Source organism: Candoia aspera, chromosome 1 (genome assembly GCF_035149785.1).
Source record: "Candoia aspera isolate rCanAsp1 chromosome 1, rCanAsp1.hap2, whole genome shotgun sequence".
Classification (NCBI taxonomy): Eukaryota; Metazoa; Chordata; class Lepidosauria; order Squamata; family Boidae; genus Candoia; species Candoia aspera.
This window is the reverse complement of record NC_086153.1, coordinates 141,410,865-141,438,333: the sequence shown is the minus strand read 5'-3', so window position 1 is coordinate 141,438,333 and position 27,469 is coordinate 141,410,865.

Sequence of the window (27,469 nt, the reverse complement as noted above, 5' to 3'; positions counted from 1 at the left end):
AAGTGGGTGATCCCCTGATCTCTCCTTCCTCCAGAGAGATTTTTGTGAGCCAGAATCTGTCTCCTTGCCACCAGTTTCACCTCAGTGCTATCCCTGCTTGCAGAACTGCTCACAGGGATGCCTAACCTGCCATAGGCTTGGAAGCCTGCCTTTCCTAAAGCCTTGAAGACATGGCCTTTCTCTCAGGGATGGGGGTTGGGAGGTAGTTGAGCCCATGAACTGAATGTATTTGTTGTTGATTGGTTTGTCCTCAGTGGCCTTGTTTGTGTTGTTATATATGTGTTATTTATCATACCTTGTTATTGTATTGATGTTTCTGTTGTTTCAGCTGCCCAGAATTGCTTATATGAGATAGGTCGCCATATAAATGTATATGGCCACCTATCTCACTAGGTGAGACAGTAAATAATACAGACGATATAATTAATATATTCAGAAAGTTTTTGAGAATTTGCTAACAAGCAGTTTAATATGCACTCCTTTTAAGTATAAATGAAAAATTGGAGGAAGGAAGCACTATGTACCCAGCCTTGAGCTCCTGAATGAAAGACAGTGTATACTGTAACTCTAATACATACATACATACGTACACACATACATTCTGAGTGCAAATTTGATCCAACTCTGAGCTTATTGCCTGACTTAAATTGTCTAACTGTATGTAGGCCCAGTGGTTTGTTACTGGAAAGTCTAATCTGTTCCCCAGCAACAAATAAAATCTTTTTTGTGGCAAGACTGAAATGTGAAATGAAGGAAAACACTTGATTAAAAACACCAGAAGTGGATAGTCTGCTCTGAATGCAAAATGGGCTGCACATTCCTTCTGGTTGCTAGGGGGCAATGTCACCTCATAAGTGCTTCACCATCGGAGGCTGTGCTAATAACCTTGTCAACATAACCTTCACCTTGTGAGGCACTTACAGGACAATTTTAAATACTTTAAGACCCAAAGAAAGTCCAGATACATTCACTAGGCCTCGCTTTCTTGCAGTTGTGTCTAAGACTATAGCCTGACTTGACTAAGTACCTTCTGGTAGCCTTAACCTGATGATGAGCATATTAAAAGTTGGGCTAGAAAGAGTAGGGTAGCGATGCAGAGACAAAAATTATATCCACCAGCCAGACACTAATAACAGCATGTTACAAGTGAGATGCAGCATGGAGTGTATATAACTTTAGGTTAAAAGTATGAACAGTTTTCACAGAGAAATACAATACATTATTTTTGTAGGAACCTCTCTAACCAGTTGCAAAAGAATACCAGCACTAAAATTTATTCCAGTCTTTTCCAACTTACTTCTGCCCAGTTTGACTACAATGCCCATGCTGGCTAGAGATGATGTCTAATACAATTGACAGATGTAGGCTGGAGAAAGCTGTATCATACTATAGGAAGAAAAAGTAAAAGACATTTGTTCTATGTTAAGTGTAGATGTAGCCCTTTCCTCTCAGGATATTGTAGAAAAAGGGAGAGGTTTGTGTACTTAGTATAGCCTGGCATATAGCGCAGTAGAGATAAAAAAATTACTTAATGCATATTTTTCTAATATGCATGCTTATCTTGCCATGACTTCATCAGTATCCAAGTATGGAGTTTCTTGACACTTACCTTGTAACCAATAATCTGGTTGTAATTTGAGTCTCTGTTCCTATAAAATAGCATAGCCTGTATTTGGTGGTGGGAGGGGGTCTTTCACCATGGGAGTGTGCTAATGTGTCCTTTGGGTGACTGACCAGGTGTCAGCCTTCCCAGCCTTCCCTTCCTGTCAGACAGGAAACATGACTAGACAAGCTAATTCTACTCTATTGTAGGGCTACATTAACAGAATCTTGCAAGTCTGAAAATACAGATCTCCCGCCGTTTCTTTTACAGCCTGATGAGTCAGGGAGGTTCCTTTCTGAGTTTCTTTCTCTGCCCATTATGCAGCTGCAGGCAATGTCCTCTCAAATAGTTCCCTAGGCAGCATCTCTTCCCCCATCTCCCCAGGTCATTCCCACATACCGTTACACTTTTCCATGAATGATCAGCTTGACTGTAATTGTAGTCTTCGGGTGCAGCCCTGCTTCTCTTTGTACCCTATGAAATCCCATGCTAATGAAGCTTTGCTTTAAACAAGAGAATAGTAACCCCTACCTTCACCCCAAGATTTCTAACAAATACATTCCCAGAACATTATTCTTTTAAATACCCACTTCCCCAGTCATCAAATGTATGTCATGTACCTTTTTGTGCCTCTTTTAAAGAAATAAATTACTGCCGTTTGTCAGGATGACAATGGAATGACATTCTGACTTTGTCAGGAGTCATGGGCACTTCGGAGAATTTGCTCATTAATTGAGGTACCTGCCCGTTTATTAGGAGTGCAGGACTATGTTTGAACCTCAACAGTTTTATTTCTTTCCTCAGAGGTAGCCTTATATGCCATGGAGGCAGTTTGAATCAGTGCTATGAATGAACCCTCTTTATAATACTTAACTCCACCAGCCTTCATAGAAGGGTTCGATTTACAGAGATAAATGAAAGCTGTTCCAGACACCACAAAGGCAATACAAAATGAATGAAGGAACTCATTAAACACTGCCTACCCTGTGACAGGATATGATAGACAGCAATGAAAATGTACAGGCAATGAAAACGAATTTCAGGCCATTTGGTTATTCTATTTGCACAGTTCTCGTCACTTCCCAGAACTGTCCTCTGGGTGAACTTGTCTGCGTGGAATGCTGCTTTGCACTCCTGGGCCAAATGAGGAAAATCTCATCCTCGGCTCCAGTAAATGGGAGTTAGAGTTACAGATGCCCAAAGACTTTGACAAAATGATGGCTGTTTTCTTTCCCCCATACTGAAACTTTCCCCACTCATCTACACAGCTCTTCAGACTCTGACCTCTCCCTATATTTCTAGAAATTCCTTCTATGTAAGCTCAAGAGCACTGTGGGGAAAAATTGAAGTAATTTTAAAGTATACTACGATTGAGATAGAGAATCAGTGACCTGGTTCACAGAGAAAACAAATCTTTCCAAAAATTGGAGGACATATTTCATGTTTTTGATTGCTTCTTTCTGACTTTTTATTTACTTAACCTGCATTTGAGGCGCGCCTTTTGCTTTTTATGCAACAAAATATATTCTATATCTTCTAATGGCACTGAATAGGTGTTACTGGCATCTGTTCAGCTATGTAGTTGTTTTTTTCTAATGTTATGTAGACATTTTATTTCAGTTATTATAAGCCCAGGCATAATGATCTTGTAATAATAATCACTGTTATTCACCCACTTCTGAACAATGGAACTAATTACATTTCCTAAGGCAACTATTCTACACAAAGTTAAGTAAACTCTGGTGAATTTGGATAAAAAGTTTTATATGAGTATATGATTTTCCAAGCATTAAGCAGCACTTCATTTTCAAGTTTGTTCTAGATCTCCAAATGAAGCAGTTAAGCATTTAAGCCATATGTTACTTAGAATAGCTAATGAAGCAAGAATATTTAAGTTAAAAACCAAAATGTTTTTTGGCTTCTGCTTTCTTCTTTTGCTCTGATGTGAATTAGAGTCAGGGTAGCAATTATTAGAATATTTTACTAGGATGGACTATTCCAAAGTGAGACATTTGTAACAGATATCAGAAATTATCCTCCAGGCTCAGGAGGTGAAGTTAATGTGTCACATTTGTGTATTTAAGGATCTTCTTATTTCCACTATTCTTGGAACAGATATCATATTTATAGCAATAAGTGACAAATTAGATTATTTGAGGTGAAGTATTGCTTCTAAGTAGCCACTTATTCAGGAAGAGCATATGGTGCAATTGCAGAGGATTCTATTACATACCGGAAGGGAATTTGACAGAAGAGCCAGGAACACTGAATTAGGTAGTAGTAAATTGGTCGCAGTCTTTAACTATGTTTGTACAAGGCATCAAACTGCAAACTGGCAGCTACATTTTAACCTAGAATATTGTGTGAACGTAGCCCACGTGATCATTTTATGGTTCTGTGTGTCATATGAACACAGAAAATTGGGCCAATTCAGTAAACCATGTATAAGTTAATCATACATAATTTTGTTTTAGGAAGCTACATTGGACTAAGGCTCATTCTTTTGGAAAGAGAGAGCTCTGCCAGAGGAAGATATACGCAACTACTTTGTATAATTGTGACAATCCTGGTAAACATAGCATAATGTTGTTGAAAGCTTTAAGGGGTAGACACCTTTTTCAACAAAGGACCACCTTTTATTTTTTCTGGCTGTCTGTCTATCTGGGGGACGAACTTTTTGATTTATCTTTTAAAATACAATTTTGTAAAGAGTTTCTTTCTTGGGATATACAAATCAGCCAAGATCTTGAAAGATCAAATTCTAGAATAGCATAATTGAACTCAGATTGTGATTTGAGCAAGATTTGATTTGAACCAATTAGAAAAATCAGTATAAACTACAATAGAGAAGCAACAAAAAGCTTGTAGCACCGTATATGGTGACTGCTATCATACATTTTTAAAATTTCCCCCACAGTATTTATTTTAAGGAAGAGTTAGCAGGGACAAGGGAAGAAAGGACAGCATACTAGAACCCAAACTGCCCTACAAATAGCCTATAGTGAAGCTGTGCTGAATCAGCACAAAAAGTCTCCTCCTCCAACCTAAAAACTTAAAAAACAACCCTCAAAATTTGTTTAAAATGTAAGTTCTTATTAAGGTTTGGAAAGTCCACCACTCTGTGATTATTTGCTTTTTAGAACTTGTAGGCTTGTTGGCACGGCTCATTGGCCAGTTTAACCACTTCTGGGAATGAAATGATATATGCTCTTTCTGCAATGATTGTTTAAAAAGTCTATCATAGTGAAAACCTATTGCACAAGAGGTCTAGGTGAAATGTCTTGAACTTGTCTTGTTGAATAGCTTTTTGCTGCAAAGACGGTGTACTGGACTTTATCAAGGCAAAGATGTTACACACTTTGCCTTAGCAGGGCTTTTTGCATTACTTTATTTTCTCAACCAGCACTTACAATAGGGCAGTAAAGCAGCATTCATGTGCTGTGACCTCTCCCTATGCTAAGTTCCAATAACACAAGAGGAGCTGGGCATAGGAAGACCATAGGTTTAGACACCTCCTCTGGCTTTCACAAATGCAGATCAAGGCAGTCAAATAAAAGAGGTCCAACCACTTCATTTTTTAAAGTACATTAAGATTCTCACCCATTTTAGGGCTTATTTGTGAAAAAAGAGGGGGGAAATGTTGGGACTGAGTTTCAGCAGGAAAAATCCTCGAGAAATCTTGGAGCTTACAAAAATGTATTTGGGAGCTACAAGTGGGTGGTTCAGCCCTGTGGTTCTTTTCCCACTTTATTTTTTTTATTGGTAGAGCCCTATAGGTAGAAAGTTGGGATATAAACTATATAAAAAAAAGAGCCAATCTAGTGGAATCGCCTTGGTTAGCAAAGAACAGGCAAAATTGCTGTCCTGTAGACTTCTAAAACTCCAGATTGTAGCCCCTGGCTATGCTCTCAAGCAGATTTCAAAATCTGGTTGATTCAAAGGATAAAAACATCCAGGCTACCAAGTTACCACTTAGGTGGCTGCCAAAGGTAAAAGAAATACAGCATATTGTGGGACAGCTAGAGAAGGAAGAGGGCTTTGTCTTCCTGTTGTAATGTTCGGTTTTGCTTAATGTGTTGAACTAAATATATCAGTTTGTCAGCCGTCCATGTTTCCTGGATCAGTATGATGTCATGGCAGGAGAGGAAGTCAGTGAAACAGGGAACTCTGGTGGATGCAAACCACTCAGTCACATTCCAGGTTAGAAGGGTGACCTTATGCTGGTCATTTGGATGTCAAGCAGATGCACTGCAAACCAGGGACTGGGTGAATAAATTTTGCCGGGGTAGTAGCTTCATATTGGTTGTTTGTTGAGATGGTTGTAATTGTGTCTCCCTCTGTGGGGGGGTGTACTATCAAATTCCTGCTCTCCCTTCTCTGCCATCTTTTTGCCTATCAAGCCCCTATTCTCGTGAGGGGGCAGCGGGACTTGTGGTTCTGGCAGAGAGATCAGAAGAATCAGTGCAGCATGGGCAGCAAAATGTCGATCACTGGCAAGCAGGGATCCCAACTCTTTGGTAGGGGGAGCATCCTTTCACTTGTCCAGTGAAAGAGGAGGTGAGGGAAGCTCCTGTAAGCCAGGCTCCCGCAGTGCCAGGAGAGGCCCCTCAGATTTGGAAGCAGGTGAGGGTATACCTCCAGACTGGGTTTCTGTCGTACTTGGCTGAGGTTTGTTTTGTTTACAAGACAGTCTCTTTTGGGTGAAAGCTGCTTGGGATTGCCTTGGTTCCTTAAATATTGCTGGTGTGGAACTCTCAAAAGAGTCACTGTCAGTATCACTTTCACTATTATTGGTGAGAAAGTCATAGTAGTGAGCTGACAGTTTCCTACCTGTCCAATTCAAGGGAGGGCCAGCGGTGAGAGATGAGTTAGAGGAGAAGCAGTTCAATGGGGCAGATGTATTATGTTGGTGCTGGACTTCCATATCACTACCAGCACTGCAAGGGTGTACCAGAAGTGTTGTTTCGATCTCTGCTAATTTTTTCTTCAGATTAATGAGTTTGGTGTTTATAGATTTTACTTCCTCCTCTGAAGTATGCTTAGGCTCTTTGCTCTTGGGATGGGTGGCAGATTTATGACTCTTATCTGCAGGGTCATGGCCATTTGTCACTTTCCCAGTGATGAGGTCACGGACTAACTCATCCTTAAAAACTCTGAGAGTTTGAATGTGGTGAGTCTGCCACGAGGAATTTGCTTATTTGTGTGAGTCTGGTGGGGAGAGATGGCTAGCTGAAAGTCAGGAGTATATGCTTAACATTTCTTTGGCTGAGTAAATAATGAAAATATTTCAAACCAATCAATCATTCTATTTTGGCAGTTTAGGAGCTGAGATAGGGAGGTCACCATAAACTTGCAGTTGTTCCATCTGTGGGAGTTCTGGTGGATTTCTAGGAGAAGTTGCTTTTTCTGTAGCACACAGTTGGCTGTAGCAGCTGCTTCCAGATGCCCCACTGACGTTGAGGGACAGGCTTCCAGAATGCTGATGCGGCCAGCTTCTGCTGCCATTTTAACCCCTTGATTGCCATGGAGGATTTGCAGGTCAAGAGCTTGTTGGAAACTGTCTTCCTTGACTGCAATGATATTTAGCCGTTGCAGTATAAAGATCAGAGTTTCTGCAGACAAAAGACAGACCTCATGGAAAAGTTGAATAACGTACTTGTGGGGGGTGCAGGAGGCTTGTTCCACTACCTCCCTGCTCTGGGGAGTGACTTGGGCTGAAGCTTTGGATGGTCAGGGAGAAGGCCAGTCTTGTTATTGTTGAAATATTTTGGGGTGAAGGGGGTCCTGAAGCTGTAGATCTGTTACTCACATTTTTTGCTGTCTCTGCAGTAGGAGTCAATCCTCATCTGTTTCTCTGCTTTGTTGGGTTTATGGGCCCCTGGGGCTTGTCCGGGTTCTTTTCTTGCCTCTGGATGGCATTTTTGGGCTGTAGGGCTAAGCCAGGGGGAGTGAGGCCAGTCACAATTCAGGAGCTTAATTCAGGAGCTACTAGTTTGTCGCCATCTTGTCTCCTCCCCCAAACTAAATATAAGGGGCTTTATCCAATGCACTAGCAGAAAGTGTTTCCACTTGTTAAGACAGGTTATCCACATTTTGCTTCCCACCCTCTTCCCCAAAAGCTGCTTTCAGCATCCAGAGTAGGATGGGATATGCCACAGAATGGTGTACTAGAAAAAAAAATGGGTGAAAGCCAAGTACTTTCATGACAAATGATTTTCTGCTAGTATAAAATATGTTCTTAGCTACAATGCAAGGTAATGATAGTATCAGAATAGTAACTGTATACTAAGTTACTCAATCAGAACGGCTACCTAGATTTCTTAGGTATCAAGCAAAAGAGAAAAACCTTTTCCCACAAAACTCAAGAACCTATGGCTAGACCAGTCAGAATAGGAAAGCTTTCCTCTTGAGGGAAGAGGAAATTTGAATTAGAAAAAACACATAATATTATAATTGTCAAGTAGTCCTATCAACAACAAATTCATAGCTAGTTACCTGACAATTATTATTAGCATAATTGCAATTATTATTCCACTTTTATTCTAGTCTTACTCAGTTTGATGGAAAGAAATCACTTTGAAAAAAAGAGTCGACAACTATGAGTTAATTCCTGAGAATGAGGTGTGGGGTTCTTGCAGTTATCTTTCTTATAAGGTGACTCAAGAGGGTTATGTGAACGTCCTTTTTCACTCTACGATCACCAGTTTGTGTGAAAGAAGACTTAAAGATCAGTGTCCCCTCTTCTAATCACCATTCCTTGTTCCCCTGGTAGTTTTAATAAGGAACATGTCTTTGCAGAGATAATATAACACAGCCTTAGCTCAAAAAATAGGAACATCTACTCAGAAATAAGTCTCATTAGGTTCAATTGCATTTTTCCCAGATAATGTGTATAGAAATGCATTTTGGGACCAGTCCTAGAAAATAAGTGGGCAATATAGCTCTGTCTTTGAATAACAGCCTAATCAAAATATACAGAGAGGAGGCATATTCTCAGGGGTGTCTGCAACAATGATCACTGGCTTCAAAATGGCAGGCACAGCCAGGAGACCAAAGCCTGCTCCTTTTCATGTGTATGCAATGCAACTCTAAGAGTGTCAGGTCTTGGATCACCCAGTTCACACCCGTCATTTTGAAACCAGCCACTGTCACTGCAGACACCTCTCCATATTCTGCTCCCTGTTAAATTCCTCACCTCCTCAGATCAAAGCCTCTTTTCATCATTCTCTCCCCAAAACAATGGTTAGGCCTTACAGATTTAACAGTGACAAGATCATTGACACCAAAAAAAACATTTTTGCTTTGTTCAGTCACCCTGTACTGTCATCGTAATAAAGTCCAGTACTTCAACTGAAATAATTTACGATGACACATTTCCTTGCTTATTTACTTAGGTGTTAAGTATGCAGAGTCTATACACAGACACACACACAAAGATATGTGTACATGGTACCTCATTAGGAAACTTGTAGTAAAACAAGCCTCCAGAACAATAACTAGCTATCAATAATGCAAAGCCCTAGAGTTTCTGGCCAGCTGGGAGAGTAGCTAATGCAGAGGAGTACCATCCATATCAGGAATACACTAATTCACTTTTCTTTTTTTCCGAAGTTTAATAGGTTAATAAAATGTGTTTGTCGGTGTAGCCCAGCATTGTCTGCTTGCGATGGAAGAGGTGCTCAGGAGTGTGGGGTTTGTTTTCTGTTTTGTTTTTGTTAATAGCAGCAGCAATTGATCTTTTTGTATTGAAGATGGCAGGAGTAGAACAGGAAATGTTCTGGATCCGTGCTGTCTCCTGAACTATCATCCCTCCCCTGTTATCAGGAAATAAAGCAATATGCCTTAATCGTAAGGGAAGGCACTGGGGCACCTGTGACTGCCTGGGCCAATCTCCCCATGAGACTTGCTCAGCCTCTGGATCCATTTCCTTCCCCCAACCCTTCCTGCTGGATCTTGTGCATTCTCACAGCAACTCAAACTCTTGCCAGGTCCTGCAGCAACACCAGATCTCCAGATCTCAAGGCTTATTTCTGGGCTTCTTGCATATATAAATGGTTTTCTGAGAAAGAAGAGAAATCAGGAAAGGGCAATGGAAGTACATGGATGCTTCCAGATGGGTGAGCGAATCGGTGTAGACAGGGTATTATTTGTCTGTGCGTAAGTGTATGTCCATGGGGGTTGCCTTCAGCTATATGTGAACACAGAGGTTCTATGCATGGGGGAAGTGTTTGTACATGTGCTCACATGAATAAATTGGCAGGTGTGCTCACAAAGCCTTCTCTAACACCTACTGCCCCTTGAGCTTCAAAAGGTTGCCTGTTCTGCCATAGCAGGTTATTTACGGCAGTTTGTGAAATGTTAATTACAAAGTAGCAGATTTCCATCACAGGTTTATTTTTGCAATTATTCCCTCTATTTATTGCAGGTGCGACTGGTGCCGCTAGAAGCCAGGCAGCCCAGCTGAAGAATATTTTGCATAGTCAGGAATGTTCAGGGTTGTTGGTTCAACCGATCAGAAACCTTGTGAAGCAACCTGTTCCCAGCTGTCCCCATGTTGAGTCCTTCTTAGGTCATCAGGTACTTGAAGTGAGTTCCAGATGAATGAAAATTAGATGACTTTTAAAATTGCTATTTTTTTTCCAGCTTTGGATTACATCTACAGTGCCTTAAAATGAAAGTATGAATGAAGCTAATTACTGAAGCTAAGTACTAATATTTAAAATAAATACATGCATAAATAAAGTGAGGGCCTGAATTTGCTTTTCCCCTCTTCTTTCCAAGGCCCATTTATTTTTGTGTCCTTTCTTTTATATTCCAAACAGGTTAGCCCTTGCAGCAGAAGCAGCGCTTGGTTTTGTGACCCCTTAAATATTAATACAATTATTGATTCACGAAAGCAGTGGTGTACCTAGCAGATCTGACACCCAGGGCAGATTGTTTTTAATACTCCCCTCCTTCGTTGCTAAGAGTCGGTCGGGTTTAGTGGCTGAGGCAATAGACAAGAAACTAGGAGGGTGTGAGTTCTAGCCCTGCCTTAGTCACCAAAGCAGCTGGATGAGCTTCAGCCGGTCGCTTTGCTCATACCTAGGAAGGAGGAACTGGAAAGCCGCTTTCAACAAGTGCTGCTAGGAAAGCTAAGAGTCAGAGCTGACTTAAAAGCACATTTTTCCCCCTCCGCTGCTATTGTGCCACCATCACACACCAAACAGCTGATCCACACCTGCTGCTAGCCTTCTCATGTCTCCATGGCACCCCCCTTCTTGCCCACACCCAGAGCGGACTGCCCCACTCCCCTGCCGGGTGTGCCATAAAGTTATGCAGCCAAGATTTTACCTCAACCAGATGCTGCCAACCCAGTTCAGAGCAGCCTGTGATTGTCCAAACTGCTGCTATGCTTATATTGCCATGAAGCAGTCACATGCTGGCCAGCATTCCCACCAGGAAACTGCAGGGGACTGCACTGGTAGTCAATAGAGGGTCCAAACACCCCACCTGCCACCTAAATTTGCATTGCATTTGTTGCTGCAGCAATTAAGAAAAAAGTGATCAGCCACTGTCGGAAGGTAGCAAAAGCACCCTCTACTTACCTGAAAAAGATTAATGACTGGAGAACTTTGGGTGATGAAGTCCACACATCTGGAAGTTGCCCAGGTTAGGGAAGACTGGTTTATGCTGTGCAACAGGGGTAATGGACATTAGTTTAGGATTATGCCTGCCCTGGAACATACCCTTCTGATCACATGTATGGCTGTTGGATTGCAAGAGGAATGTCGGAGAGGGAATGGATGAGGTGTTTTTTGTTTGCCTTGAAAATTTATTTTTAAATGGATGATTACACTCATTGGAGCCTATCAATTTATAGGCACAATGAGAGTCTGGGTAAGCATAAGAAAGCAAGTAAATAAGAGCAAGAAAGAGAAAGAGGGAGTGATTAAAAGAATAAAGGGAAGTAAAACTGACAGAAGCATTCAGAGCATTGTAAAAGGATGTAAGATGACATTTCTTTCTGTTGAAACTGTCCATTAAGTAATGATGGAAGTGTTGTGCACACAGAGGGAAATTTGATAAGAATGCCAAAACTGGGGAATAATTTTATTTATCTGGTCATAGAGGAAAATGTAGCTCCCGTTTCCTTCCACTGTCAAAAAGAAAGCATTCAGTACCATTTACATCCTAATTTAATGCAATTTAACAATGAAAAGTGAGGGAATTGCAGAAGAGAACCCAGCTAAAAAGTCTAGGCACTGGGACTGCATATAAATATAACACCAAGCTTTTGAAAAAGTCCCTTTCTCCCACTGGGCTGCATCATACATTTCTATCAGTCCTTGTTCTATGCTCAGAAGATAATACAAGAAATGTGTGGAGCAGTGGAAATCCATGGCAAGGTGTCCTGTGAATGAACTTTACCTCTAATTAGCATGCTAAGACTTAATCAAGCAAGTCTCTACCTTGTTTTCTCCGTGCAGTCATAGGTACTCTCTTTGCTTTAGTGATAAGGAACTTCCTGCTCTGATCCCTACTAGTAATTATGTCCCACTTTTGCCTTAACTAGGCGCTGAATTCCTGCTATCCCCTGATAAATAAGGTAGCTAATCCTCACTAATAAGTGTCAGCCTTGCAAGGTAGTCCAGACAAGAACAAGGTGGTCCACCTCCAGAAGTACTAGCTCTAACTTTATTGTAAGGTTACATTAACAGAACCTTGCAAGTCTGAAACTATATCTCCCCACCCAGCACCCCCCGCCACCTGCCACCTTTACAGTCCAAGGAACTAGGGAAGGTTCCTTCTGAGATATTTGCAATTCCTTCTGTGGACTCAGCTGCCACTTGTCTGACTATTGCCTAGTCTGTGGCTCCTCTTCCTGCCTCCCAAGGTCATTCCCACATACCATAACATCAGAAACCTTCCCTTGCTTATGCCTAAGCTATGCAGTTATTTCCTGCCTTGTTTTTCCCCAAACAATCTAAGCATCTCTGGGGGGACGGGGGTGGAGAGAGAAGCTGAAGGGCTATAAAACTCTCCCAACAAAGGCAGTCTGTTGCCAAGGATGACCTCTCCTGGTGCTCCTTGAGCCCACTGCAGGTGTCTGGGAAAGGAATTCTCCTATGTAAGTATGCAGAATTGATCAACAAAACTTTGCTCATTTTGTTCATTCTGGCTTCTGCCATCCATTCCTTCGTTGAAATTTGAACTACAGTACAGCCACCTCAGCTGGCAAAACAAGGCCACATAAATCCATATATTAGCTTGCATGACAGTGCATCATCACCAAGATGATGAGTGTTTAAAGCATGGGGAGGCCTTATTTTAAAAGTAGATGCTGGGTAAGGTAAGACACTCTCTTCGTTTCTGAGACTCCAGGGATTTAAACTTCAAGGTGGGTTTGGGCCCTAAAGTGATGAAACACGTAGTTATTTCCGTTTAGCCTTGTTTCTTGACAAACAAGGCTGAAATTGAACTGGAGTGAATTTATCACTGTATGAATTTTTTTGTATACAACGTATATAACAATTGCCATGATTTATGGTTTTTCCACTATTATTCAATCTCTAAGCAAATCAGAACTTTTACTATCTATTACTATTACTGTTACTGTTTTCTGGCATCCATGGCAGATTTCATTACCAGAAAGTCTCACCTACTACACTTTCCTTCCTGATCTGGCTCCCTCCTAGGATTTCTGGCCCAAAGAAGTCATAATTTTAGACAGTAGTGTATCATCTTTGGCTCTAGCCTGTAACAAGGGATACGATCATCAAGGTTAAGAAGCCATTTCCATCAGACTCTGCTGAGAGGCTGTAACATTTGTCATTCTTGTTGCCATTAAAAAAAGTATGACTAAATTATCTATTTGTCCCCTCTTTCTTTTCAGCACCTTTTTCATCTGACTTGCATCTTGGCATCTGTGAAATGGAGCTTAGGGACTCTCTTGGGGTTCAGTTAAAGAACCCCTTTTTTAAACAGTTTAATAATTCTAGGAATGATAAATAAAGTGAACAGGAAAGAAAGAAAAGAATAGTCCTCAAAAGCTAACTGTCTGGTGAAAATGAGCACTGGGATATAAGAAGCAGAGTGTTAGAAGGACAGGCACTTCAGGACATTAGAATAAGCATTTACTGTCTCAGACAGTAAAAAATGAATCTATTCCTCAGCTACAGGTGCACTTGCCATCTTGATGTATGGCTTCCGAACTAAATGCTTGAAGAGCCTGGGTTCAGCATAGAGAATTTTTTTTTACTGTTTATTGTGAGGAACTATTAAAGAGTTACGAAATACAGTACAAGTCGATGGGATGGGATGGGATGGGATGGGATGGTTAAGCCTCAGTCTCTACTGGAAGCCTAGTTTCTCATCTCTACAACATCTGAAATCAGGTCATGGTCTTCATGTAAATCAAGAATTTCACAGCCAGGCAAAATACAAGTGACCCCAGCTGCCTTTCATATGTTCAAATGTCACTTGTTTTGGTCATAAGCTTGTACTTAGGCAAAGTGTGAAGGACCTCCTCATCTGGGTACATCTGGGTCTTTGCAGGTGTGCTCTTAGGGAGTAACTTGGTGCTAGGCAGAAGATTCATATACTTAGCTTTGTGTCAATTTTCTACATTGGAAGAAGCCCAAATGCAAATAGATAAGCAGGAAAAGAAGTAAACTACTTTTAACCTGCTAGTGTGTGGTGAAAAACTGGCACTCCACTAGACCTTCTCACAGCCAGGTAGTGCAGCATCTCCTCTTTGGCATTAAAAAGACCTCTTGCAACCATGAATAAGAGTATTCCATTTGGACTGGAGGCTAAATTTTCTGTAAAATTTTACAGGGAGTGAGCAGGATACATTGAGCAGGTACCCCTAACTACCTTATAAAGCAGACCTGTGATGACCAATATTACCAGGAAGAAGTCCTGGTCTTGATCTAACCAACCTAGTCCTGAATTATATTCAACCTAGATTGGGTTCAGGTAGAAAAGACAACTAGTATAAAATCAGGGGAAACTGATGTATTCATACCTCTGAAAAGTATATAATTGCTGAGTTTTTATTTATTTGAAGGGTGGCGCAGAGTGGTAGGCAGCAGTATTTATTTTATTTGTTTATTTATCAAACTTTATCACTGCCCATCTCCCCCACATGGGTATTGCGACCGAAACTCCCCACGACCCGAGTTTGATCCCAGCGGAAGCTGGATTCTCTCTTGGGTAGCCAGCTCAGGTTGACTCAGCCTTCCATCCTTCTGAGGTCGGTAAAATGACTGCCCAGCTTGCTGGGGAAGGTGACGACCGGGGAAGGCAATGGCAAACCACCCCAATATAGTCTGCCAAGAAAACGTCACGAAAGTGGCGTCCCCCCAAAGGGTCAGACATGACTTGGTGCTTGCATAGGGGACCATTCACCTTTCACACTTTTATTTATTTATGTAATTCTATTTGGACTCTGGGCAGTTCACAAACAGCAACATAAAAACCAGTACAAACTGGCCATATAAATTGGATTAATAAATAAATAAAACAAGATGGCATCCAGGCACAATATACAAACAGAGGACAAAAATATCAGACATACCCGAGGAGCCCCATCTGTCCCACCCCAAGTTCTGGAAGAACAACCAGGTCTTCAGCACATTATGGAATGCCAGCAGGGTGGGAGCCACACGGCTCTCATGCCAAAGGGCTTTAGGGATATTTGGGCATCTAAATCTACTATATCATCAGAAACAATGCAGCCAACCTTATTAATTGCGGCAATCCTAACCAAAGGCTTTGCTTGGCTTTATCTTGTTTTCAAAGGTGCCTTTATTTTATTTTATTTATTTTATTTTTTGAATGCTGATCAATTTCTCTGGAAATATATGGAATATTGCTATATTTTAAAAGCCTCTAAAGGAAAAGTCACTGATGCCTGGTCTTTAAAACAGTGAGAAGACCAAGAGGAAGCTAGAAAGAGTGATCCTTTTCCTTCAGTTTCCTATGCAAAGACTCCTCTGCAGACAAGCTCAGCTTTGTCAACGCAAGGGCTCATACTGACACCCACTGGCAAACAGGGGTCCTAGCATCAGTTTCTCTGATACAGTCTGTGGAAGGAAGGAAGGAGGGAAGGAGGGAAGGAGTTTAGATTTTATGGAATTTATTGGCCGCCACTGTAGGCCTTTAATTAAAGGCAGGGTATAAATCTTTTTGATTAATTAATGAAGATGCCACCATTGCTAAATAAATTATGCTCTATAATTAATCAGTGGTGCCATTCTGTTTCTACTATAGCTGATACAATCAGCTCTGGCATTTCACTAGCTGTGCTGTAATGACTACACATCCTTTCTCTTGTTTTTACTTCTCCAGAAATATGTATGAATTGTGACTGCTAGAAATGGCACCTGCCCTTTGAAAGAGCACCCCTCCAGCAATTTGCACAGATCCCACCCCGCAAGAGTTCCACAAGTCTTTGAAAACATAGCAGGCCTGGAATTAGGTTGGCTGTTGAGCCCCTGGCAGATTTTTTTTATCATGTACACTATCATGTTGTTTTGTCCGGGTACACATGTTCTTTTCTTTTTAATTGTTTTCCTCTCTTTTAATTATGTAAGCCGCCTTGATCGTTTGGGAGTTGAGTGGCCTTCTAAATCTAAATAAATAAATGGACCCATAGTATATTTTCCTTCCCCATCGATATCTTAGATAAGAACAGGTATACAGTAAATGAGAATTAAATCCCCTTCCTTTTCAAAGCAAATAATTTCCATTAAAGGTATTTGCCTTCAGGGCTGGCCAGACAAACCTCACCTTCCACAGATTCCTTTACAGGTTAGATTAGATGCTGCTGCACTAAAACATGAGCATATTTCAGTAGTTAAGTCTCTAGGCCCTGCTGTGGACCCTGTCCAAATAGAAAAAAGGCTGAATTTATGCACGTGTGCATATGTTTCAAGTGTTTGTGTGTGTGTATACAGTATGTGTGTAGACACACACACTCTTACACATACACACCTAGACATTTTATATGATGTAACTAAAGCATAAAATTACAGAAAACAGCTGCATCAATTGAATTTTAAAATGGTTAGGCCATAAAAGAAAAATTTCTTTGGTTCTGTATGTCTCTGCCAGTCAAATCTCCTTCAGGAGAAACTCCAGAGTCTGAACACCATCATATAATTTGCACATCTGGTGCATAGAAGGGTTCAGCAGCTCCTTGTCTGGAGTCTTCAGACCTGTGTCAGACATGCTCCCTGGCACTGTTGCCTACTTTGGAAAGTGAGCTGCACCTCACCGTTGGATGTATGTGGTTCATGCTGCATGGGGGAAGATTCCCCCCCCGCTCCATAAAGTAGGGAAGCAACAGCTAAACATGCCGAACTGAAGCTGGGATCCTTCTGAAGAGACTCAGCACATGACTTCAGCAGTCAAACGGGACTTTTCGGTTGTCCCCAAATGTAAGAATTTCCAATTGTATAAATCAGTGGGTCACAGGTAAGAACCAGTTTGGTCTAGCGGTTAAGGCAATGGGCTAGAAACCAGGAGACTGAGAGTTCTAGTCCCGCCTTAAGCATGAAAGCCGGCTGGGTGACCTTGGGCCAGTCACTGGGACTTTTCGGTTGTCCCCAAATGTAAGAATTTCCAATTGTATAAATCAGTGGGTCACAGGTAAGAACCAGTTTGGTCTAGCGGTTAAGGCAATGGGCTAGAAACCAGGAGACTGAGAGTTCTAGTCCCGCCTTAAGCATGAAAGCCAGCTGGGTGACCTTGGGCCAGTCACTCTTTCTCAGCCTGCCTCACAGGGTTGTGGCTGTGGGGAAATAGGAGGCAGATTAAATATGTTCACCATCTTGAGTTATATATTAAAAAGGCAGGATACTACTACTACTAACAACAACCTAGATATTTGGAGACTAACATCAAAAGAAAAGTATACTCTCCACTCAGCTACAGGGCTGATTAGACTTATTAATATTTTGTTGTCATTTAGCAATTGGTTCACCATTTGTTATCATCTTGGCAAAAGGGCAATAAATCTTGAGAGAAAAAATAATTTCTTTCACAAATAAAATTGATACATGCACAGAATTTAACTAAATTTTAAGGAAAAAATGTGTATACAGGAGTTTCTCTCTACCACAGGAGATAAAGTGTGTTTTTGTTTTCCTGTTTAAATCCTTTCTAAATGAGAAGGTTGTCGCCACTGTAGCAAAGCCACCTAGATACAAGTTTGGACCTTTCTGTCCATAAAATTCTAGCAGAATAAATATTACCCAAGCTTTTCATAGAACATTTTAAAATTGATCAATTTAACAAACAGTGCCATCTACTGAGGGAAAAAATATTTAAAAAGTAGATGTACAAAAGTAACAAAGTATTTCTAATCTTATAAACACCTATGCCTACAAAATATAAAACTTGGATCACACTGTGAATGAGTGAATGGAAAGTTGAGAAGAAAAGGATCAGCTCTAGGATCTAAGGATCACAGATGAAACTTTGCATCATCTTAAGAGACAAACCAACCATTAAGCAAAGCAAAGGAGGAAAGGCAGTATAAGCCGGAATGTCTGCTGTGCATCTTTTAAGCTATGCTGCTGCTCTTTGAAAGAGTGGAAGATGCTGTCTGGTGTGTTGAAATAAATTCAGGGACTAGTCTGGTCAGCTTCTGCTGACTGAATTGAGGAGGAAGCACATTTTTTCTTTCCTATCCTCTTGGAATGAGAATGAATGGTCTTGGGCTGTTCAAGTTGTATTTTTTTTTATGACATTCATTCACAGACATCTTTTAAGACATTCTACATCTATGTATTGTTAGATAAACCTACCAGTTGGGCCTGTATCTCTGTACCTAATCTACGAATTTCCCCCTCCTTTGGGTATATACATCAAGAATGCAAATGACTGTAAGAGAGAAGGTTTTGTTCAAAAATTAAAGTGGGTGATTTCAATTTAGCTTAAACCCAGCACAGTCCCAGTCAATCTCTATATCCAGATCAGATCAAGCACACACACCATTGAGTACAGCTAGCAAATTTATATTTATATTTATATTTATATACTCTGATGGGGTAGAACTACCAATGGGCCACACAGCAAACATACAGAGCAGCTACAATTACCTTGGTATCCCACAGACACATGGGAACCACAATGAGGAGGCAAGGAAGACAGCAACATCCAAATACTACCAAAGGATAAGACAGGCCCTGAAGAGTCAGCTCAGAGGGAAGACAAAGATCCACACTAGCAACACATGCACCCTACCAGTCATCAGATACCCTGCTGGTATAGTGAGCTGGCCAAAGGAGGACCTAAAAGCTCTTCACAATGTTCTACCCCAAGTCCAACACCAGCTGGAAAGAGGGTGGGCGGGGTCTGGTCAGTGTCAAAGCCACTGTCCTGGATGAGACCCAGAGCATCCAGGAGTACATCAGTAAGATGGCACTGAAAGATGAGCTGCCGAGAGAATGCCTGAGGCAGCAGCAGACATGGAAGGAAGATCAAGCAGAGGAAGTGCCATGGCAAGATGAGACCCTGCATGGGATGTACCATCGACAGATAGCTGAGGTGGCTGACATTGGGAAATCCTACCAGTGGCTGGAAAGGGCTGGACTAAAAGACAGCACTGAGGCACTGATCATAGCAGCACAAGAATAGGCACTAAGCACCAGATCCATAGAAGAAGGGTTCTACCACACTAGACAGGACCCAAGGTGCAGACTGTACAGAGAGGCCTCAAAGACAGTCTAACACATAGTGGCAGGGTGTAAGATACAGGCAGGAACAGCATACACTGAACGGCACAACCAAGTAGCTGGCACTGTGTACAGGAACATCTTCACAGCATATGGGCTAGACCGTCCCAAGTCCAGATGGAAGATTCTGCAGAAGTTCGTGGAGAATGATAGGGCTAAGATCCTGTAGGATTTCCAGATCCAGATGGACAGACAGGTACTGGCCAATCAACCAGACATCATGGTACTAGACAAGGACCAGAGGACAGTGGGGGTGATAGATGTAGTGGTGCCAAGTGACAGCAACATCAGGAAGAAGGAGTATGAGAAGCTGGAGAAGTGTCAAGGCCTGAAGGAGGAACTAGAGAGGATGTGGAAAGTGAAGGCCAAAGTGGTCCCAGTGGTGGTAGGGGCACTTGGGGCTGTGACTCCCAAGCTGGGAGAGTGGCTCCAACAGATCCCAGGAGCAACATCGGAGCTCTCTGTCCAGAAGAGAGCACTGCTAAGAACAGCTAAGATACTGTGCAGAACCCTCAAACTCCCAGGCCTCTGGTAGAGGACCCGAGGCTGAGGAAGACACATACCACCTCTAGGGATGAGAAGGGATTTTTTTTTTAATCTATATATCTAGATGCTCATTTATTAAACAACAGTAAACTTCAGAACAGTTAACATGCAAAATGAGACCAAAGGCAGACAAAGGTAAGAAAAGAAAAATGTGAACAGGTGAGAGTTGACATTATCTATATCCTTCTATCAAAAGTCACAGAACTTTCCAGAGCTACTGGAAACAATACTATAGTAATTCCAGTTTTAGCTCTTTTACATAACAGCAGCAGAATAGAGATAGCTAGTAGGAGCCTGGGTGATCCCTCCTTTATTCTGCACGGAAAATAGAACAATTTGGTGGACTGAGATGATGTATCCAACAGGTTTAGCATGCAGAGATGTATTTGGGGAGGTGACCACAAGACTGGGGAGCTTGCATTATCACAGTTCTACACAGAAAGGCCTCCTCTCTGCTCAGTGTGGGGAGGACTAAGGCAAACAACATTAGGACAAAAGCTACAGTATGTGTGATAAAATAGGCTGAAGTAACTCCACATTACCAGAATAGAGGCTAACAGCATAGTAATTGCACAGAACCAATGAGGAGAGAGCTGATGTGGTGAAGTATGTGCAACTATTATTAGAAAAATGATTAAAGGAGATTTCTACCTGAGAACAAAGAGTTTGTTGTTAATGGCTTGATGCATGCTGGGTTTTGTATCAGCTTCAAGGAATGTGCAAATAGGAATGGGACTGTGCAACCCAAGACATGCTAAATTATCATGCTTACTGAAAAGGCTTGTTGGAAGATCCTCTTGTCTGAATCTCTCCATCTTGCTGTGCAACCATTGTTTCCAGGACCTGTCCTAGGGCTCAGCCAACCAGTAGTGGGGTGTATGTATGAGGAGTGAGTGTGATTTGCTCTGCTGATTTGCTTGGAATCAATAGAGCTTTGTTGCTGCTGAGTGTTTATGTCTATTTTCTCACTGCAGAAGATCTGGTTACTTCTCTGAAGAAGGCAGCTGTCCATCTGTGCTAGCTGGGCAAAAGCTGTTAACCTGGTAATAAGAGATGGCAAGGGCTTTCTAGCTGGGAGCTGAATTCCAGTACAACCCTATGCAGCCCCCAGTTTGTGTATTCAGACATGTGTGATCTAGAATGCCTGAAAAGGGCTAAGTTCAACCTGGAATCCTCAAGGGTTCTCTCTTTTCTCAGTGCCAAGGGGGTCTTAAGTGGATTTGTATGTCATAACAGATTGACACACATAATCCAAGGCACCCTGATCATCAGAAAATCTGAAAAGTGGACCCTTTGTAAAAATAAAGACAGGTTTCCCCTTCCCTACATATTGGAAAGGATTATAATATTAAACACAATAAAGTGATGAACTATAAAACAAAGTTTCCAACAGAAGTGATGATTGGATTCATTTCTAAATCATTATTGTAATTCTCCACCATGAAACCTATCTAGCAGCAACCAGGAGAGCAAGACAAAAAATTATCAGGGGTGGGAGTTTCAAAGGCACCTAAGACTGGAGGAAGAAGAATGGGTATGAAACCAGCCAGAGCAATAAGGCAGGCCTCAGATGCAGCAGGAATTTAAGGAAGGTGATGTCCTTCCCACTGTGTTCTAATGATTTTCAGCTTATGAGAGGAGACTTTTCCAGAGGAAGGCTGGAAAACACACACACACACACAATCTAGCTAGTAAGAGGGATTTTAAAAGAAGCATCCTCTTTTCCCATATTTTAGTCATGGGCAATTGGTGCCACCTCTGCACATGCATATTATACACCTTCACATTTCCCAACTTTTCCAGATTAGACCCTAAATCTAAGCCACTGAGGCTCATATAAAATCCTGCTGCACCCCTTTCAGTGCTATAAAGCAAGTCCTCTAGCAGTACCAGATCCCTAAGGTGCTTTATAGAGATGGTGTCGTATGCGCTGCAATCACCGCAGGATAGGGATCACTGCACTCGGAGATGAAAGATCGCTCCCTCTGGGCAGGAAGCCAGCTTGCTTTATGACAGCTAGGTGCCCTCCACAATGTATGAGGATTGAAAGTGGTGGGTAACTTTATCCACTTGTAGCCGGAATAAGGAATAAGGAATAAGGAATAAGGAATAAGGAATAAGGAATAAGGAATAAGGAATAAGGAAAGGTCACCACAGACTTTATTGTGTTGTAACTCACCTGCCAAGGCTAATGCTGTCCAGTGAAAAGAGTGAATCCTTAATAGCAGCAATTTTTTTCCCCTCTAGAGAGAGGCCCCATCAAAGCTTTTACTTTCTTACCTTCCCAGAGGAAAAACTGAGCTCTCACTCTCCTATTTATGCTCCTTTTCTATCATTTTGTATGAGACATCTACAAATGAAGGTTCCTGTCCCAAACACCTAGCCAAGGCTACTGGGAATTGCAGTTCAGCAATCATTGGAAGGTCACCACATCTAAGATAAGCAAAGGCCAGCAAGAGGCCATTGCTCCTCAGTATAATAGGAGGAAAGATGGAGGTGGGGCCTTGTTCCTCCTGCCTTGACCTCATTTACAGAGCAACTGCTCTAGGAAATCTAGTTGTTGATCATGGCTTCACATCCAAATCCTCTTTGGATATTGTTTTTAGAAGTAATGCAAGAAATCCAATAATGGAGCTCAATAGAATCAGGGCCAGCTGCATTGCCTTTTCTGTCCTGCTATATACAGTAGGAGGGAGATGCAACTTGCTTTGGGAGGAATTGGAAACTCCTGGCCCTAAAAACCTCAGTTACGATCCACCTGCTTGTGGGTTAGTTTCAGACTTGGGCTGTGCACAGCATGGAGAAAAAGTTTTGTTTCAAACCTGAAACAAACTGCCACACTCCAGGGGTTCTGCAGAACTGCTTCAGGTTGGTTTGGCAGGATCAAAACTCAGAACACTTTGGGTGTTTTAGGTTTCAGACAACAAAATTCTAGGCTGGGCAAGTAAGGCAAGGCTGGTGTGAGTCAACCCCCTCACCTGGCTTCCTGTCAGCAGCTCTCAGAGCAATGTGTTCCCTCAGCCCACCCATTTCTGATCTTCCCAGCATCCCTCACTGCAGCTGATGGCTATTAAATTGGCCCACCCCAAATGGCTTGTGGACCCTGAGGGTTCCAGAGGAAGCCTGGAGAGTGCCCTGAGGATCTGATGGGCAGTTTGGCGGAGGTTTTAGTCACAGCCTGGAATGGGTGGGCAGTGGAAGCCTTGAAGCATATTGCCCAGGGTATTGACCCCAGGGTGCTCCTTGTTCTCTGAGTTGCTCCAGGAGACGAAGTGCCAGGAGAAATGTGCTGGAGCACCACTTGAGGAAGACAAAGAGTGAATCTGACTGGACATGGGAATATTTGGGATTACACTGAGGTGTTAAAGACAGAAAAACATAGCTATTTCTCTGCTTTGTTGCATCTGTTAATAACCATCCAGTGGCCCTACTTAGAATGACTCATTTCTTGCTAGGGAGGAATGAGTCCCAGAAATGCCTTCAGGGCCACTGTGCAGAATATTCTACCTATCTGGTAGATAAAGTCATTCGGTTCTGCTCAGAGTTGGACTCTGGGCAAGTCTGATTGAGATGCCTATGGCTTGGTCTTCTGCATTTATCTTGGATGTGTTTGAGCCTGTGACTTTGGATGAAGTAGACGGGTCCTTTAGACTCTGAGCCCAGTCACCTGTCTATTAGATCTAAGTCCTTCCTGGGTTGTTGAGGCTGCCCAGGAGGTGACATGTGGTGTTAGAATGTAGTCAGGCACCAGCTTCAGAGGATCCTGAGGAAACAAATTATCTAGACCTATTTCAGTCAGGCTTCTGACCAGGACACTGTATTAAGCACTGATCATACTTGCTGATGACCATTGGCTGGGGTGGGATGGTGCATCCATCCTGGCTCTCCCTTAATCTTTCATCAGCTTTCAGTACCATCCATCAAGATATCCTTCTGGACAGACTGATAGGATTGGGAATAGGAGGCACTGTGCAGTGGTGATTCTTCTTTCTCTTTGGTGGGTTCCAGTCAGTGTTGACAGGGCCAGAGAGATCAAGCCTGGGCCCTTCACTTGTGGAATGCCTCAGAGCTCAGTGTTCTCACCCCTTCTATTTATATTTTCATGGAATTGCTAAGTGAGGTCATCTGTCAGTTCAAGATTCAGTATTATCAATTTGCTGATGATACTCAATTGTACATCTTGCTGCCCAAGTGATGCTGTTGATGTTCTGTCCCAGTATCTGGAGGCTGTGCAGGTCTGGATAGGAACAGACAGACTCAGGCTCAATTCTGACAAGACTGAGTGGCTGTATTTGGACATACACACACACACACACACACACACACAACTCTGGGAATTCTTCATCTCTAGTCGGATGGGATTGTACTTCCCCATTTGAGACTGGTGCACAATCTGGGTTCTTCTTGGACTCACAGTTCATGCTCACAGAGCAGGTGGCAACTGTGACTGAGATGGCCTTCACATAGTTCTATCTAACGTGCCAGTTATGCCTGTACCTAGATTGGGAGCCCTCCAGATGGTCGTGCACGCCCTTTTCTAGTGAACTGGACAACAGCAATGCCCTCTACATGGGGCTACCCTTGAAGACCACTCAAAAAATATAGGTGCTACAGAATGTTGCACGGCAGGCAGTATTGGACATGTCTTGGTACATGTCAAACTCCACTTGGATTATAATGAAATTAGGCTTCTACTTCTATGCATATTTTTCATAATGTGCAATAACCTGTATTTTATCCAGCAAAATATACTTTTCTCAGTCTATTTCATTCTGGTTTTATATACTAATTTTCATCTTTAGAACATGCCTGTACTTTTGTTTTCCCTTTCTTCTAATGTGCTGGTAGTAACCTAGGGGGAAAATAAAACTTTCCAGTGCCTGCTCTAGATCATTATGTTTTATTCATCTGGAAAGAGGAATTGAATTTTCTCTGTCTTTGGCCAGATAATTTATACAGTCCTTATTAACCTTGGCATGTTCATGCACGCTGCCACATCAAGATCATCAGTAAGAGAAGGGAGAAGGGGCTACAACTCAGATATGCCATTATTGGTACAGTATATGTTCAGTGGACATGCACTGTTGAGAGGGGGGTGTTTTGGATATGTTATTGCTCATTATTGTAAGGCATATGAGCACTTCTTTAAGAAGCAGTCAAAAAGGTTCCCTCCCTGGTCTGGGGACCCTGATTAGAGGAATCATTCCAATGGTGCACTTCATTTTTTGTGTGCGATGATTGGTAGCAAGGGACAGCATCATCCTGCATACAGCATAAGAACTATATTGTTAATCAGTACAGTTTTAATCTTCAGCAAAGGATCGTTATCTTGTTGTGGTGCTGGAGCTTGAGCACCTCAATGATGCCATGAGCTAAACCGTGAAGGGCCACCCAAGACGGGAAGGTCATGACAGAGAGGTCAGACTAAATGCGATCCCTGGGGAAGGTAATGGCAACCCACCCCAGTATTCTTGCCGTGAAAACTAAATGGATCAGTACAACCAGAGATATGTTGGTATACCATCGGAAGATGAGACCCCCAGGTCGGAAGATGGTCAAAATGCTACTGGGGAGGAACAGAGGATGAGTTCAACTAGCCCCAGACGTGATGACGCAGCTAGCTCAAAGGCGAAAGGACGGCTAGCGGCCGACGGTGCTGGTGGTGAACGGCGAATCTGATGTTCTAAGGATCAACACACCATCGGAACCTGGAATGTAAGATCTATGAGTCAGGGCAAATTGGATGTGGTTATTGGTGAGATGTCAAGATTAAAGATAGACATTTTGGGCGTCAGTGAACTGAAATGGACTGGAATGGGCCACTTCACATCAAATGACCACCAGATCTACTACTGTGGACAAGAGGACCACAGAAGAAATGGAGTAGCCTTCATAATTAATAGTCAAGTGGCTAAAGCAGTGCTTGGATACAATCCAAAAAATGACAGAATGATCTCAATTCGAATTCAGGGCAAGTCATCTAACATCACAGTGATCCAAATATACGCCCCAACCACAAATGCTGAAGAAGCTGAAGTAGAGCAGTTCTATGAGGATCTGCAGCACCTCCTGGACAACACACCTAAAAGAGATGTTATTTTCATCACGGGAGACTGGAATGCTAAGGTGGGCAGTCAAATGACACCTGGAATTACAGGTAAGCATGGTCTGGGAGAACAAAACGAAGCAGGACATAGGCTGATAGAATTTTGCCAGGACAATTCACTCTGCATAACAAACACTCTCTTCTAACAACCTAAGAGACAGCTTTATACATGGACTTCACCAGATGGACAACACCGAAATCAGATTGACTACATCCTTTGCAGCCAAAGGTGGTGGACATCTATACAGTCGGTAAAAACAAGACCTGGAGCTGACTGTAGTTCAGATCACGAACTTCTTCTTGCACAATTTAGGATCAGACTAAAGAGATTAGGGAAGACCCACAGATCAGCTAGATATGAGCTCACTAATATTCCTAAGGAATATGCAGTGGAGGTGAAGAATCGATTTAAGGGATTGGACTTAGTAGATAGGGTCCCGGAAGAACTATGGACAGAAGTCCGCAACATTGTTCAGGAGGCGGCAACAAAATACATCCCAAAGAAAGAGAAAACCAAGAAGGCAAAATGGCTGTCTGCTGAGACACTAGAAGTAGCCCAAGAAAGAAGGAAAGCAAAAGGCAACAGTGATAGGGGGAGATATGCCCAATTAAATGCAAAATTCCAGAGGTTATCCAGAAGAGATAAGGAATTACGTTTAAACAAGCAATGCGTGGAAGTGGAAGAAGACAATAGAATAGGAAGGACAAGAGACCTCTTCCAGAAAATTAGAAACATCGGAAGTAAGTTCCAGGCAAAATTGGGTATGATCAAAAACAAAGATGGCAAGGACCTAACAGAAGAAGAAGAGATCAAGAAAAGGTGGCAAGAATATACGGAAGACCTGTATAGGAAGGATAACAATATGGGGGATAGCTTTGACGGTGTGGTCAGTGAGCTAGAGCCAGACATCCTGAAGAGTGAGGTTGAGTGGGCCTTAAGAAGCATTGCTAATAACAAGGCAGCAGGAGACGACGGCATCCCAGCTGAACTGTTCAAAATCTTGCAAGATGATGCTGTCAAGGTAATGCATGCTATATGCCAGCAAATTTGGAAAACACAAGAATGACCATCAGACTGGAAAAAATCAACTTATATCCCCATACCCAAAAAGGGAAACACTAAAGAATGTTCAAACCATCGAACAGTGGCACTCATTTCACATGCCAGTAAGGTAATGCTCAAGATCCTGCAAGGTAGACTTCAGCAGTTCATGGAGCGAGAATTGCCAGATGTACAAGCTGGGTTTAGAAAAGGCAGAGGAACTAGGGACCAAATTGCCAATATCCACTGGATAATGGAAAAAGCCAGGGAGTTTCAGAACAACATCTATTTCTGTTTTATTGACTATTCTAAAGCCTTTGACTGTGTGGACCATAACAAATTGTGGCAAGTTCTTAGTGGTATGGGGATACCAAGTCATCTTGTATGCCTCCTGAAGAATCTGTATAATGACCAAGTAGCAACAGTAAGAACAGACCACGGAACAA